At 37.6% G+C, this 15,979-nt stretch overlaps 1 long non-coding RNA gene across 1 annotated transcript; it reads left to right on the top strand.

Annotated features, from left to right (window-relative positions):
• Positions 1-10,971: 10,971 nt before the first annotated feature.
• On the top strand, positions 10,972-12,612 carry LOC144960621 (uncharacterized). Its single transcript, XR_013642892.1, has 2 exons — positions 10,972-11,222; positions 12,376-12,612. It is a non-coding gene; the product is annotated as an uncharacterized LOC144960621 (long non-coding RNA).
• The last annotated feature ends 3,367 nt before the right edge of the window (positions 12,613-15,979 follow it).

Genomic DNA, 15,979 nt, shown 5'->3' with positions numbered 1-15,979 from the left:
AATATAATAATAATAATAATAATAATAATAATAATAATAATAATAATAATAATAATAATAATAATAATAATAATAATAATAATAATAATAATAATAATAATAATAATAATAATAATAATAATAATAATAATAATAATAATAGTTCAAAGTTCAAATTTTATTCAATCTTAGGCTTTCGCCAATGAATCACACAATTTGATGACAACATATCTATATGAAAGTGGGGAAAATGGTAAATGGAACGACAAAATAAACTGATACCACTAATAACCAAAACAAACACAACAATCGTAATACCACCAATACGTACAATAATAATAATAATAATAATAATAATAATAATAATAATAATAATAATAATAATAATAATAATAATAATAATAATAATAATAATAATAATCGCGGCGGTGATGGGGGTTTGAACCCGCGACCATATTGGTACGACAACTCCACCTGGCCGGTGAGAGCGTGACTCTACCGTCTGAGCTATCCACGATCGATAGGTATTGCAAGAACTGAGATATTGCTATTTGTTTGAGTGATAACAAATATATAGGGAATGAGATTAGCGGAAGAGTAGCGTCCCTTGATTGGACGTCACCCATTGTCTGTGACGTCACCGGCGGAAAAGTTATTAGAGAGAGAACGTCATGTTGGTTGTGCACATGTGTCTCTCGTCCTCGCGGGGAAAATTAAGAGCCTTCTCCAAGGACTCAACTTTGCGCCGAGCGACGAGGCTCGAACCCAGGACCTTCCGACCCGAAAGCGAGTGTCCTACCACTAGACCACATAGCCGCACAAAAGTTGTCGCTCTGGACCATTTCCGTCTGACAGTTGTATTATGTCGGGTTGGTCTTTGCTCCGTACCCGAAAGTTACCGAGTTCGAACCCCCGCCGCTGCGCTGCGTGGCTTTAGCAAGTCACCTCACCCTTGCTCAATTTGTGTTGGAAGGGGTGGGAGGGGGGGGGGGTGGGGGGTGGGTACTGTAAGATGAGTACCTGGCTGTGAACAGCTTTGTCTCTGTCCAAAAAAAACAAACTTGTGATATCCGCTAACAGGCGTCACGTCCCGTCCTACATGTTGAATCTTGATGTTGACCAGGGACCCCTTGTAAAGCGCCCTGAGCACATTTAGTGGATATTGCGCTATATAAAAGCTCATTTGTTTTGTTTTATTATTGTTTGAAAGAAAATAGTTAAATTGCCTGAATAAGGTAATAGAACCTCAATCATCTGGGTAAATATCTTACCCCCCCCCCTCTCTCTCTCTATCTCTCTCTTTCTCTCTATCTCTCTATCTCTCTCTTTCTCTCTATCTCTCTCTATCTCTCTCCCTATCTCCCTCTACCCTTCCTTTATCTCTGTCTCTACCTCTCCCTCTATCTTCCTCTCTCTATCTCTCTTTCATTCTTTCTCTATCTTTCTCTCTCACTCTCTCTCTATCTCTTTTCTCTTTCTCTCTCTTTACCTCTCTCTCTCCCTCTCTCTCTCTCTACCGATCCCTCTGTCTCCCTCTCTCTCTATCTCTCTTTCATTCTTTCTCTATCTTTCTCTCTCTCACTCTCTCTATCTATCTATTTCTCTTTCTCTCTCTTTAATTTATCTCTATCTATCTATCTCTCTCACTGTGTTTGTATGTGTCTCTTATAATGTGTAAGTGTATGTTTGTGTGTTCACATACAAGGCAAATTTCCGGCTCTGCAGAACTGAATACAATAAATTATTTAGCACAACAATAGACGAATCGAGATATTAAATTGATGAACACGAGAATATATTATTAGAATCGGCTATAATTCTATATTATGCTCATCGGAAATTCCCGATTCTTTGTATGTATTCACATGTTTCTTTCGAACTTTGCATTGAAATCGCTCCTCCTCTCCTCGTTCCACGTATTAGATAGAAAATTCAATACAGTAAACATTGGCGGAGATCCGGATAGGGGCGGGGGGTAGGGTGGGGGTTGGGGTGGGGGGGGGAGGGAGGGGGGTGTGTTGATGACTTTTAATTTCTTTCCATTGTCCCTTACTTTTTTAGCATTAATTTTTTTCCCTCTCTGATTTTATTATGTGTCGGAATAAGTTCTCGCGGGTTTGAAAAAGGAAAATCCCACACAAAGGAAGGAACTGACATGATACGGGGGGCATAAATTATATGAATGGTTTTATGTGCGACAGGAATCCAAAGAGTTAATTATATCAAATGACGTCATCCGAAGTTGTTTTCTTTTTTTTTTTTGGTTTTTAAAGGAAATAATATGAGTTAACTCTTAAGCAGCGGTATGGGATTTTTAACCCTCTACTTACCAATCATAGGAAAATCGTAGCGATTCAATCAGCACTTTTATCATTCAGATTTTTTTTTGTAAATCACGCAATTTAAGGAAAAATCGTTTTATTATAGCTATAAATCATTAGAAAAGCACATTCTGCAGACAAGGGTAGACGGCAAGAGAGGAAGAGGTAGACCAACAAGAAGCTGGGAACAAGATATATGTGAATGGCTCGGCGCACTGTTGAGTCCTTGAAGAAGGCTCTTTACTCACAGTCTCTCACCGTACTCAGGTGTTAAATGAGTACCTGGCCGTTAGCAGCGTTGTCTCTCTCTGAAAAAAAAAAATGGTAATATCGCCTAACAGGAGTCATGTCACGTCCTAAATGTTAAATGTTACTGTTGGCCAGGGACCCCTTGTAAAGCGCTTTGAGCACGTTAAGTGGATATTGCTCTATATAAAATCTCAATTTACTAGGTAGTGTTTTCACAAGGCTTTACAGAAAACCCCAAGTATTTATTTTTGCTCAGAGTTTTTTAAAGAGAGTCCTCAGCGAACAGCAACACTTATTATGTAGGGCGAGACGTGATGCCTGTTAGGCGATATTATAATATTTTTTTTTTGTATCCGATAGAGACAACGCTTTAACTGGCCGGGTACTCATTTTGAACCGGAATACCGTGAGACAATAAAGAGCCTTTTCCAAGGACTCGACTATGCGCCGAGCGAGGGTCGAACCCAGGACCTTCCGATTCCAAAGCGAGTGTCATACCACAAGACCACATAGCCGCACTATATATATATATATATATATATATATTATATATATATTTATCTATATGTATATATAATGACTAAAATAATCTCAAATGTCGTCCAATACGGCTGTTTCGACACCCGAGGCGTCTCTTCAGTTGTCAGTTGTGCGATCTTCTTTGATGGAGAGTGAATCTGTGGTAATGGTGTTCACTCCTGTTCCACAAGGAAATATGTATGTATGTATGTATGTATCTATCTATCTATCTATCTATCTATCTATCTATCTATCTATCTATCTATCTATCTATCTATCTATCTATCTATCTATCTATCTATCTATCTATCTATCTATCTATCTATCTATCTATCTATCTATCTATCTATCTATCTATCTATCTATCTATTTCAATCTTTGTGTTCTCATCAATAAACTATAAATGTCAATTTATAGATTTTCCCTCCATTTTAACACCAAACCAATACCGCCTCCTCTATTGAAACCTTAAGCGGGTTATCTCCCTTCCCTCCCCTTCATCTCTTAACGTTGACGTCGTCAGTTCTCTTAAAAGATCATTTCTCAAGTTCTCTCATCGGGAAAATCCGATAAAATTGTTTTTGCACTACCAGACATGGAGAAGTGCTCTCGAGGCCACAGTAGAGCATGTTGGAATTTGGATGTGTTGTTGCTGTTGTCGTTGTTGTTGTTGTTGTGCGGCTATGTTGTCTTGTGTGTATGCATGGCATTCGCTTTTGGATCGGAAGGTCCTGGGTTCGAGGCTCTCTCGCACGGCGTATAGATGAGTCTTTTTTATTTTCAAAAAGGCTCTTTACTCACATTCTCTCACCGTACTGAGGTGTGAAATGAGTACCTGGCCGTTAACAGCGTTGTCTCTGTCTTACATGTCTGTCTGTCCTAACTCTATCTATCTATCAATCTATCTATTTATATATCTATCTATCTACCTATCTATCTGTCTATCTGTCCGAAATTTTTTTTTAGTAATATCGGCTAAAAGGCGTCATGTCAGGTCCAATATGTCACGTGTTGCTGTTGGTCAGGGACCCTTTGTAAAGCGCTTTGAGCACGTTGAGTGGATACATTGCGCTATAAAAAATCTCAAGACAAATTTCAAGTTGTTCTTGCCGAGTGTGATGTTTCTGTTTTTGTTTTTGCCGAGTGTGATGTTTCTGTTTTTGTTTTTGCCGAGTGTGATGTTTCTGTTTTTGTTTTTGCCGAGTGTGATGTTTCTGTTTTTGTTTTTGCCGAGTGTGATGTTTCTGTTTTTGTTTTTGCCGAGTGTGATGTTTCTGTTTTTGTTTTTGCCGAGTGTGATGTTTCTGTTTTTGTTTTTGCCGAGTGTGATGTTTATGTTTTTGTTTTTGCCGAGTGTGATGTTTCTGTTTTTGTTTTTGCCGAGTGTGATGTTTCTGTTTTTTTTGTTTTTTTTGCATCGTTCTGCTTTATTTTGTTTCGTTTTTTATTTCATTCTTTAAAACAACAAAAAATTTCAAAAGTCAGTTTAAGATTAGTACAGAATCCAACAAATTCTATGGGTCAAGTCGACGCCTGCTTAATTCATCATCATCATCATTGCCTTTTTCACCCTGGGTCAGGGTATAGGCCACAGACAAACAGTTTCCATCCTTCTCTATCCTGAGCCAACTTTTTTATCTCATTCCAGGTCTTACCACTTCTCTGTATATCAGCTTCTTTAATTCTTCTCCGTGTTCCTCGTGGCCTTCCCCTTGATCTTCTGCCTTGAGGGTTCCAGTCCAATACTTTCTGTGTTATAGTGGAGTCATTCTTTCTAAGAGTGTGTCCAATCCACCTCCATCGTCTTCTTCCTATTTCCTCTCCCACTGGTTTCTGCTGTGTTCTTTTCCATACTTCTTCATTTTTTATTCCATCCATCCATTTTATTCCGAGTAGCTTACGCATGCACCTGTTTACAAAAATCTGTACCCTCCTGTGATGCGTTCCAAGTTTCACATCCATACAGACTTCACGTTTGAGTTGAAAAGTCTTAGCTTTAGTCGAAGGGAGATATATTTAGTTCTCCAAACTCTGTTCAAAGATGTGAATGCAGCCTGTGCCTTTCCTATTCGTGCTTTCATCTCTGCTTGCAGGTCTGATAACCCGAATGGTTACGGCCTAGTGATGGCACTGATATTACTATCAAACCAACACAAAAAATATAAAAATACTCTCCATTTAAACAAAATTATTTATTTAAATATATATATATATATATATATATATATATATATATATATATATATATATATATATATATATTGCATGGTCTGATGAGCACTCAAGAATAACTTGACTGCATTTCTAAAATAGATAAATCATATACAGGGAGTTTTGTTTATGTTACTTCCCGATAAAGAATTGTAATAGCCTGGAAACTGGAAATGATAGAAACATCTTGTTTTTTTATTATTATTGTTATTTTATTTTTTTTTTTTTGCATAGTTTTTTTCCATCTCTATTCGTGTTTTTTGTGGTGAAATTTTCACGAAGATGCCATAAGCCGATACATTAATAGTCGGTTTTTTTTTCAAAAAAGAGCGAAATTTTACTCAAACGATTACTTAATGTTTGTTCCAAATTTTGAGTCAAAATTCTTCCTATTTGTATATGTATATATATATATATATATATATATATATATATATATATATATATATATATATATATATATATATATATATATATACAGCGCTTTAGGAGTGAACAAAACAAATAGGGGGAGGATACTAAATACTATATATAGTATATATTTATGTATATACATATCTCCTTTTATCAATAAGTTGAGCACTATTATTTCATGGTTTTTGCTATTATAATATATATATATATATATTTTATGAGTGTTGATGGGCACTTCTAGGTAGGAGAGTGCTCGATAATGTTGGTTGGAGCATAATATAAAATAAGCAAGGACACTCACATTTTTCTGTCGACACGAGGACGTAAACAACGACATCGAGTGTACTCTAGGGATCTCTTGTCGACTGACGATATGGAAACCTATTGAAACGATCGTATCGATAAAAAAAATGAGTGTCCCTACTTATATTATATATATATATATATATATATATATATATATATATATATATATATATATAGAGAGAGAGAGAGAGAGAGAGAATTAGAGAGAGAGAGAGATAAAGAGATAGATAGATAGATAGATAGATAGATAGATAGATAGATAGATAGATAGATAGATAGATAGAGATAGAAATAAAGAGAGATAGAGATAGATAGATAGATAGATAGATAGAGAGAGATAGAAAGATAGATAGATAGATAGATAGAGAGAGAGAGAGAGATAGAAAGATAGATAAGTAGATATAGAGATAAATAGAACGATAGATAGAGAGATAGATAGATAGAGAGAGATAGAAAGATAGATAGATAGAGATGGAGATAAAGAGAGCGACAGATAGAGAGATATATAGATAGAGAGAGATAGAAAGATAGATAGATAGATATGGAGATAAATAGATAGATAGATAGATAGAGAGAGATAGAGAGACAGATTGAGAGAGAGAGAGAGAGAGAGAGAGAGAGAGAGAGAGAGAGAGAGAGAGAGAGAGAGAGAGAGACTACCACCAACGCCGCACGATTTAATATGCATACCGTGTTGGGAGACGGCCATTATTCTAATCTATCCTTACATCTGATTGGATAATATTTTATATAGTTGTTTGTTTCTTGGCTCTCATTGGTTGACTATTTCAATACCCTTAGAATGACAAACAAACACCAACTTAAATAAATTGTCGTATTGATGTTATGCGTTTAGATAAAAAAATGAATAAACCCCTCAACATTCTCCAGCCAATTATTATAACGTACAACACACAAAAACTATAGTAATACTAAAACCTTTATAAACAATAAAATAAAATAAAACTCCCATTATTCATCCAATAGGGGAAATTTGTCTTTAGGGCCTATACCAAGGGAAGACTGGAATAACTCAGGCGTTAGCCGCAGTGCAGCGCCGCAAATTGAGCTAAGGCAAGGTGAGGCGGGCGATAGAACTCGGTACCTTTCGGGTACGGAACAAAGACCGTACCGTTGAACCAGTTGCGCCCCCCCCCCCCCCCCCCCAATATTCTAATTGTTAGAATTTAGTGAGAAGTAATGATAAAAATGGATGTCTAAAAACAATAACAAAACAGCTTAGTGACGTAAATTTCTTTCCTTCTATATTATACTGGCAAATCATTTTTTTTTCTTTCTAATTTGCGGCCCAGCCGACGTGCACATATTCACAGGTCCGATAACCCAATTCATTATGGGCTCATTGTTATAATGTGAGGCTATGTGGTCTTGTAGTAAGACACTCGCTTTCGGATCGGAAAGTCCTGGGTTCGAGCATCGGTCGGCGAATAGTTGAGTCCTTGGAAAAGGCTCTATACTCACATTCTCTCACCGTATTCAGGTGTAAAATGGCCGTTAACAGCGTTGTATATGTCTGAAAAAATGTAATATTTTCTAAAGGCGTCATGTCCCGTTCTACATGTAAAATGTTTCTGTAGGCCCGGGACCCCATGTAAATTGGATTCAACAGTCTCATGTCACGCCGCCCGGCAACGGTGGCCATCTTGGTTCTAAACAAAGAAAATCATTACTTTTTATTCTTCATGCTGGCTAGAACTTTTCATATGCCTTGTGATCAGAATGTGTAAAAGTCAAAACAGGATCAAATTTATGTTTTTTTTTCCATCTGGATACGCTTTTATGCTCGCCGAAGAAATTTTTCATACGGGGCGTCCGCCATAGTTCCGATAGTTTAGAGCCAGTGTTATTAAGTTACCATGCGTCATTAGGAAGGAAGTGACGTTACGACTGTTGAAGAGTATTGCTTTGAGCACGTTTAGTGTATATTGCGCTATATAAAAGCTCCATTATTTTTTTTAATGGAATTTTTTTTAATGACGCAAAATATTGTCGTTACAACAATGATAAACTAGGCCCATAAATAATTCCGTTCGGATGTCAGACCTGCATGTAGGTATACGTAGGCCCCAACACATCCAAACGGTGTAATAGGATTCAATAGTCTGATGTCACGTCCGCCCAGCAACCAGCAGCTTGGTTTTAAACAGAGAAATTCGGTACTTTTTAGTCTTCATGCTGGCTAGACCTTTTTTACATGTCATGTGATCAGAATGTATAAAAGTCAAAACAAGATCAGATTTATAATGTTTTTCTCCTCTGGATACACTTTTATGATCGTCGGAGAAGTATTTGATAAGGGCGGCGATGGAGATAATAATGGCGTCCGCCATTATTCCGATAGTTTAGAACCAGTTACTATGCGTCATTAGGAGGGAAGTGACGTCACGAATGTTGAACCCTATTGGGTGAACTAAACGATGAAAAATCAGTGTGGTTTGAGATGTTTTGGCAAGATGGAGGGGGGGGGGGGTCATTGAGATCGATCAATATAGATAGAGAACAATCTGGGTGGGGGTTCCTGACCTCCCATAGTGGAAGGGAGGCACCTTCTTGTAATGGTACAGCGTGGCTCAGCGGTACGGCTTTTTCTTCTTACCCGAAAGGTACCGAGTTCGATCACCCGCCGCCGCTGCGCTGTGTGGCCTTGAGCAAGCCACCTCGCCTTAGCTCAATTTGCGGCGCTGCACTGCGGCTGACGCCTGGGTTATTCCAGTCTTCCCTTGCTTGGAAGAGACCCTTGAGACAAATTTCCCCATTTGAATGTATTCCTCTTAGTGGGATCTTGTGCTGGTGTCTGGGTAAGACATTTGATATTATTTCAGCTGATATATATGGCGATTAGAGATTTAGAGAGAGAGAGAGAGAGAGAGAGAGAGAGAGAGAGAGAGAGAGAGAGAGAGAGAGAGAGAGAGAGAGAGATGATGGAAAGAGGGACAAAGTAAGAAGAAGAGCGAGATATAAAGATATAGAAAGCATGGCTGGGCGAAAGGTCGGATAACAAAGATGGTATTCGATTACCACAGATGGCGTCCCCGTTGTATCGTAACTTGTTATCTGTCGTACTCTGGAAAGACAAGTATTTAAGAATTTGGCCAGAAAACTCAACTCGTCCTTCAAAAATCAATATCATATCGATTTAAAAGGACCCTCATCTTGGTAAAAATGGTCAAACCTGGGACTTAAAGAAGACTTTGCGAAGTCCCAGGTTTGAGAGTTTTTGCTAAGATGTGGGCCATTTAAATCGATCGATAGTTGGAGGACGAGTTTTTTGGCCAATCTTTTTAAAATATCACGTCGTTCCGGAATACGGCAATAGGGAATGAGATTAGCGGAAGAGTAGCGTCCCTTGATTGGACGTCACCCATAGTCTTTGACGTCACCGGCGGAAAAGTTATTAGAGAGAGAACGTCATGTTGGTTGTGCGCATGCGTCTCTCGTCCTCGCTTCCGGTGAAAGCGGCTTGAGACACTTCAAAACCAAATTGACGTTATCTCTGTAAGGTGACGTCCACTCAAGGGACGCTACTCTTCCGCTAATCTCATTTCCAATTAAATGGTTTATGACGCATGTGTAGGCTTAGAAAACCCGCCAAAAACCATAGTCTCAGGTTCACTCCGCACTGGTGTACACTTCCCTGAGTCCCAGGTTCACTCCCCACTGCTGCCTACTTCCCATAACTTTGTCGGATATTGTCGGGTTTCGTCGGGTATCGTCCGGTTTCGTAAAAAAGTAATTGCTTAGACCCTCCGAAACCCAGTCCTAGGTTCACTCCCCAGTGGTGTTAACATCCCTGATCCTGGGGGATTACTCCCCTCTGCTAACCTACTTCCCATAACTTTGACGGATTTTGTCGGATTTTGTTCGGCCAAAAGTCATTTTCAGTGTATGTGTCAGAATAAGTAGGAAATCATAGGCTAATATGACACGACATAATACGATATGTTATTATAACATGGCTGATACGATAATATCAGGGGCGTGGCTATATTGGTTGATTTGGTGCCTGGCACCGTTTCCATCTTTTAGAAATGGATTACAGCAATAAAATCAACAACAAAAATAAATAATAAAACTAAGAAAGATAGATAGTATGCGCTTGGCTAGGAAGCTCACAACATTGCCATCCGGGTGTATAACGAACCAACACCAACACACAAAGCTATGTATAACCATAAACGTTTATAGTCTGGTTAATACAGTTTAGTGAAAATTACTCATGAACGCGGATGGCAAAAGCAATAACAAAGACCTGAGTGACGTCAACTTCATTCTAACCATACCGCCTCTTACTTATATTGAGTAAGTCTTTTCTGAACCTTTGTCTTTCTTTATTTTGTATAATTTACAAATACAGCATGTTTTTAGTGATTTTTTTCCTTTTTCTGGCACTATCTTATATTATTGTAAGCATGCCATGCCACTGGATAATATAGATAGTTCGAAGATGACGTCACTCAGGTCTTTGTTATTGTTTTTTGCCATCCGCGTTTATGAGTAATGCTCACTGAACTGTTTTAACTTGACTATAGACGTTCATGGATACACACAGTTTTGTGTGTTGGTCCGTTATACTTCCGGATGGCAATGTTATGAGCTTCTTAGCCAAACGCATACTATCTATACATAATATATAAGTAGATGGAAGAGTGGCTATAATATTATTACTGCTGTGCTCTGAAAAAATGAGCATGATTAAAATTTTGGCCAGAAAACTCATCCTTCGTATATCGATCGAATAAAATGACCCTTATCTTGACAAAAACTCTACAATCCTGGGACGTCAAGTCCTTCAAATGCAGTCCCAGGTTTGAAAGTTTTTTGTCAAGATGCAGGTCATTTAATCGATCGATATTTGAAGGATTAGTTTTCTGGCCAAAATTTTAAATACGTGTTTTTGGGTTGTTTTTTTTTTTTACAAGGTACCTATAATGGAAATGGTAATAGGCTTCCTAAGTCGTGACGTAATCCTGCGCAGCAACGCATGGCAACAAACCGGCTGGCTCTAAACAGTCGAGAAAAATGGCTGACACGAACTCTATTTCCATCACCGCCCTTATGAAATACTTCTCCAATGAGCATAAAAGTGTCTCGCGAGGTGAAAATCATCATCAGTCAGGTCATGTTTTGACTTTCACTTACTCAGATGGCTTGATGTTCGGCAAAGTTCAAGCCAGCATGAAGAATAAAGAGTATTCTGTGAAGGTAAGTCATTTCGTCTTCTCATTCTCACTCTCAAAATCTCACATCTCCGTAAAACTACTGTTGGACAATAATCAGTTTACTTTGAGTTTAGGCAGATTTAGTATATCCAATGGAAAGATTTAACTGTTTACGTTCGATTTTAGTTAGGGAGAGAGAGAGGGAGTCATTGAACTATTGTGTTTTTATCTTATGGACCACGGACTTTGAGTCTTTGAGGTCTTAGTCTTGCTTCGCTAATTTTCGTTGCTATTGACTATAGTCTACTACATACTATTTAGTATCGTGTTGTAACCTTTAATATAATACTCATATGAGCATCACAATCACCAATCACGCTAGACATTTTATCATACTTCATGTGGGGCAGCGTGGATCAGCGGTACGGTTTTTGCTTCGTACCCGAAAGGTACCGAGTTCGTTCACCCGCCGCTGCGCTGTGTGGCCTTGAGCAAGTCACCTCGCCCTAGCTCAATTTGCGGCGCTGCACCGCGGTTATTCCAGTCTTCCCTGGGAATAGACCCTAGAGTTTAATTTCCTCTATGGGATGAATAAAGGATTTATTTAGACCAGTGTTAGTCACGGTAAACTAAATTTCCTATTGGGTTAAGGTGTAATGTAAATGTTGTTGCTTGAAACTCGAAGAAATCAATAACATTGTGAAATTGAATGTGAACTTCAATTAAATATACGAAAACAGATAAAATGGACGTTTCGGGTTTTCCCCTTATCAACAAAGCAAGATGAATGAAAGAATCACTTAATTTGTTTTTTTAATTGAGTTTTTATACAGCGTAATATCCACTAAATGTGCTCAAAGTGCTTTACAAGGGGTCCCTGGCCAACAGCAACATTTAACATGTAAGACGGGACATGATGCCTGTTGGGCGATATTACAATTTTTTCGGACAGAGACAACGCTGTTAACGGCCAGGTACTCATTTGACACCTGAGTACGGTGAGAGATTGTGAGTAAAGAGCCTTCTCCAAGGACTCAACTATGCGCTGAGCGAGGCCCAAACCCAGGACCTTCTGATCTGAAAGCGAGTGTCATACCACAAGACCACAACAGACGTTTTATTAGTTTGTTTGTTTTTTGCCTATTGAGCATGGTCGCAGCTCTAAATTTGAATCTTTTATTCTTTTACTTCCACAGATCTATCTTGATGATGCCTTGGGTTGATTCAGTCCAAAACTAATTTGTGTGGTTTTATTTAACAATGTTAATGACATTGAACATACATTGATACAACAATGCCATAATTTGTCATGTTTATCTTGTAAAATCATGTATGGACCTACAAAACCATTATTTTGAATGGTGATTTGATGATGATGAACAAAATATGTGTGTTGTACAAAATAAATGGCAAAGCTAACAAAATGCAGTCTCCTTAATAAAAGACTGGGGATTGACAAGTGCTGCAACACATTGAAAAATAATATCAGATGTTTCTCTTAACATTGTTGGAATATATGAGAGGATGTTAACATTTTTCAGTCTTTCATTAGCCCTCTCAACATGAATTCTACATGAAGCAATTTCTTTTGTTAATAAAATCTCATTTTCAGTAAATTTATTATGTAAAAAGGGAGGGATATTTACAGTTACTCCTTGAGGTAAAATATCTTGAATCAGGATGGGGTTTTACCTTTATTACCTTTATCTGCTAAAATTAAATCTCCAGGGCTTAAAATTAAAAGTTTTAGTAATCCACAATTTTGTACAATGACCTTATCCGAGACAGACCCTGGATACAGTTTAGAAACAAAATTTATCACACCATTTGGACTCAGACCAACAAGAGCTTTAACAGAATTCATGGACCTCTAAGAAGAATAAGTTAACCGTTGTTTATCCATTTCTTTAGGAATAGCAATTTGGTCATCTGTACAATCAATGATCATTCTGCAATTTGGAAAATTAAAAATGATGATGGAGCTGATAGTTTATTTTTATGTCTAGAAGGGCATGTAACCTTCATAACATTTTCAAAGAGAAGCTTATGGCTTATGTAAAACATGAATAAAAGTTTGTATAATATTTGTTATAGTACTTTCACTAACGCTAAACAATTGTGAAATATGAAGGTTAGCGTAGTTCTGTCTAAGTTTCATAAGTGTAATAATGAAAATTTGGTCTTTTAATGCAACTGTCTCTTCCTGAACTTCCCATCCACTATAATAAATAATGTTACCTCTAAAGCACTCAACATATTGAACAATAATATTAAATATTTTAAAACAATGTACACCTGTCTCCATTCGAAGAACTTTTTCTGTAAGGCTTGAAACAGTGTAAGTGCGTTGAATCTAACTTGGGTTTTTTAAAGCTAGCTATTTCCTTATTTTTGTCTGTAATTTCTTGTTCTTGAATTAAATTTGTTGTTCTATTTAAAATATCCTCACTTGTTCTACAATCTGTTTTTTTTTTTTAGATGGAATCCTGTGATGATGGTGACGAGAGTTGAGATGATGATGAGGGAGAAGATAATGAGGATGATGATGAGGAGGAAAATAATGATGATGAGGAATCTGGTTTTTTTAAAGGTGGGACTTTGTGATGATGATGAAGAGAGTTGAGCTGATGATGATGATGATGATGATGATGATGATGATGATGATGATGATGATGATGATGTGGTGGTGGTGGTGGTGGTGGACTTCTTGATGTTGGTGCCAATTGAGATGGGGTGGGAATTCCTTGTGTCACTTTTCTTTTCTTTCTTTCTGGCTCTGATGGAAACAATTTATTTTTATTTCTGTCAAACCATTCAGGGAGGTTGGCTTTGTCACCATCTCTGAAGTGACAAGAACACACTCTTGATGATGATGTTGGATCTTTTGTCCTTTCTCCTGAAATGAAAAGATTAAAAAAAAAACAATAATTCTGTTGGGCATATTACTTAATTTGATAAGTACTTTGTTTTAGACTATCTTGTTTGACACCAGCTCAATGCATGATAAATCAAAGGTGTGCAAGAGACTAGGTTACTGGTGGGTCTCTCGCCTGTCTTTTATGAAATCGCACATTCAGCAAAATGTCGCACTTCCTCATTACTTCTTTTGATGATTTTGACTAGGTAAATATAAAAATATGAATTCTTAAATTTACACAGTTAAAGTTGATCTTGGGGTTGAGTGTGGCAAGACTGGCGTTTTCTCTTTATTTCAGTCAGTACTGTACTGGACAGTGCGGTGATGGAAACTTTGGAGTGTCAACAATCGGGCACAGGTAAAGGAGAGAGGTCCCTGCCGCCATCTTGCTTTGTTCACACAGAGTTGCCACCTCGGTTGTCGGGAGGGAGGCATGGCAGAGAATCAGAGAAACTTTCCAAAAAAAAAGAGGAAAGTATGTGTGTTTGTGTGTGTGTGTGTGTGAGAGAGAGAGAGAGAGAGAGAGAGATATCTGCGTGAGGGGAGGGGGGGGGGGGGGGAGAGGTTGCGTTATTTTATTTATTTATTTTCATTTTGCCATAAAGGTATCGAGTTTAAAGTAAGATTTTAACAAATATTTTCTTCTCTTTCTTCTTGTTCTCCTTTAAAAAAAAAAATATCACTTATCAGTAGAACTTAACTCTCATTCAGTTTATCAGCCTTAACATCAAAACGATTGAGATATCATTTTTGCTTTAACTTCAATAAAAACCTAGTTTGGAATGTATTTTTATTTATAATTTCGTGCAATTGTACACTTTAATCATAAAATATAGGTCTGCGTAAGCTAGAACTTGACCTAGATCTGGACTACGAACTCTATCAAATGTTCGACGAGGCGTGCGTGCTTACCTGACTAAAGTGATCCACTTTTTCTTCAATTTTTTGTCTGCCTGTCCATTTGGAAATCTGTAAAACTTGCAGGAGTGACTCTCTGACTGGTGTAGACAATCTGGTACAAAACACTGGACCATATTTAAGATAAAAATTGTTTTTTGAGCGATTTTCCAATTATTCCTTGCCCGGACCAAGCACGGATTTTTTTTGTTTAGAGCCAGCCGATTCGTTGCTAGGCGGACGTGACGTCAGACTGTGGAATCCTATTTAAGTCTTGATTTATTCTGTTGATATTCTAGATTGTGGGATTTACCCCTGCTTGGATATTTAGTGCCTGTGTACGGTATACTTATATATATATATATATATATATATATATATATATATATATATATATATATATATAATGTATATATATATATAATGTATATATATATATATATATATATATATATGTATATATGTGTGTGTGTGTGTGTAAATGTGTGTGGTTGTTAAAGGAGGAGTGAGTGAGAGAGAGAGAGAGACAAAGAGCTGGGATGAGATAGAGAGCGAGAGCGAAAGAGAGAGGGAGAGAGAGAGAGAGAAGGAGTGAGAAAGAGAGAGAGGCTGGGGTGGGGGGGGGGGGGGGGAGGAGGAGGAGTGGGATAGAGAAAGAAGAAGAACGAGATATAGAATGATATATAAATATAAAATGAGCTTTTATATAACGCAATATCCACTAAACATGCTCAAAGCGCTTTATAATATATCTATAGCCTATATTGTAGATATATAAATATAATAAAGACAGATAGAGAGAAATAGGTCGATATAGATATGCAGATAGATAGATACAGCATGAGATATTTGCACGCAGAGACAGGCAGACAAACAGACAAATAGACACATCCCCCCCCTTTCCACACACACACACACACACACACACACACACAGATGGCGATTAGAGATTTAGAGATATAGAGAGAGATAGATAGAGAGAGAGA

Source organism: Berghia stephanieae, chromosome 15 (assembly GCF_034508935.2).
Source record: "Berghia stephanieae isolate SIO BIC M18660-M18661 chromosome 15, UCSD_Bste_1.3, whole genome shotgun sequence".
NCBI classification, from domain to species: domain Eukaryota; kingdom Metazoa; phylum Mollusca; class Gastropoda; order Nudibranchia; family Aeolidiidae; genus Berghia; species Berghia stephanieae.
The sequence above is the reverse complement of the archived record's forward strand: the minus strand, read 5'-3'. Positions and strand labels throughout refer to the sequence as shown.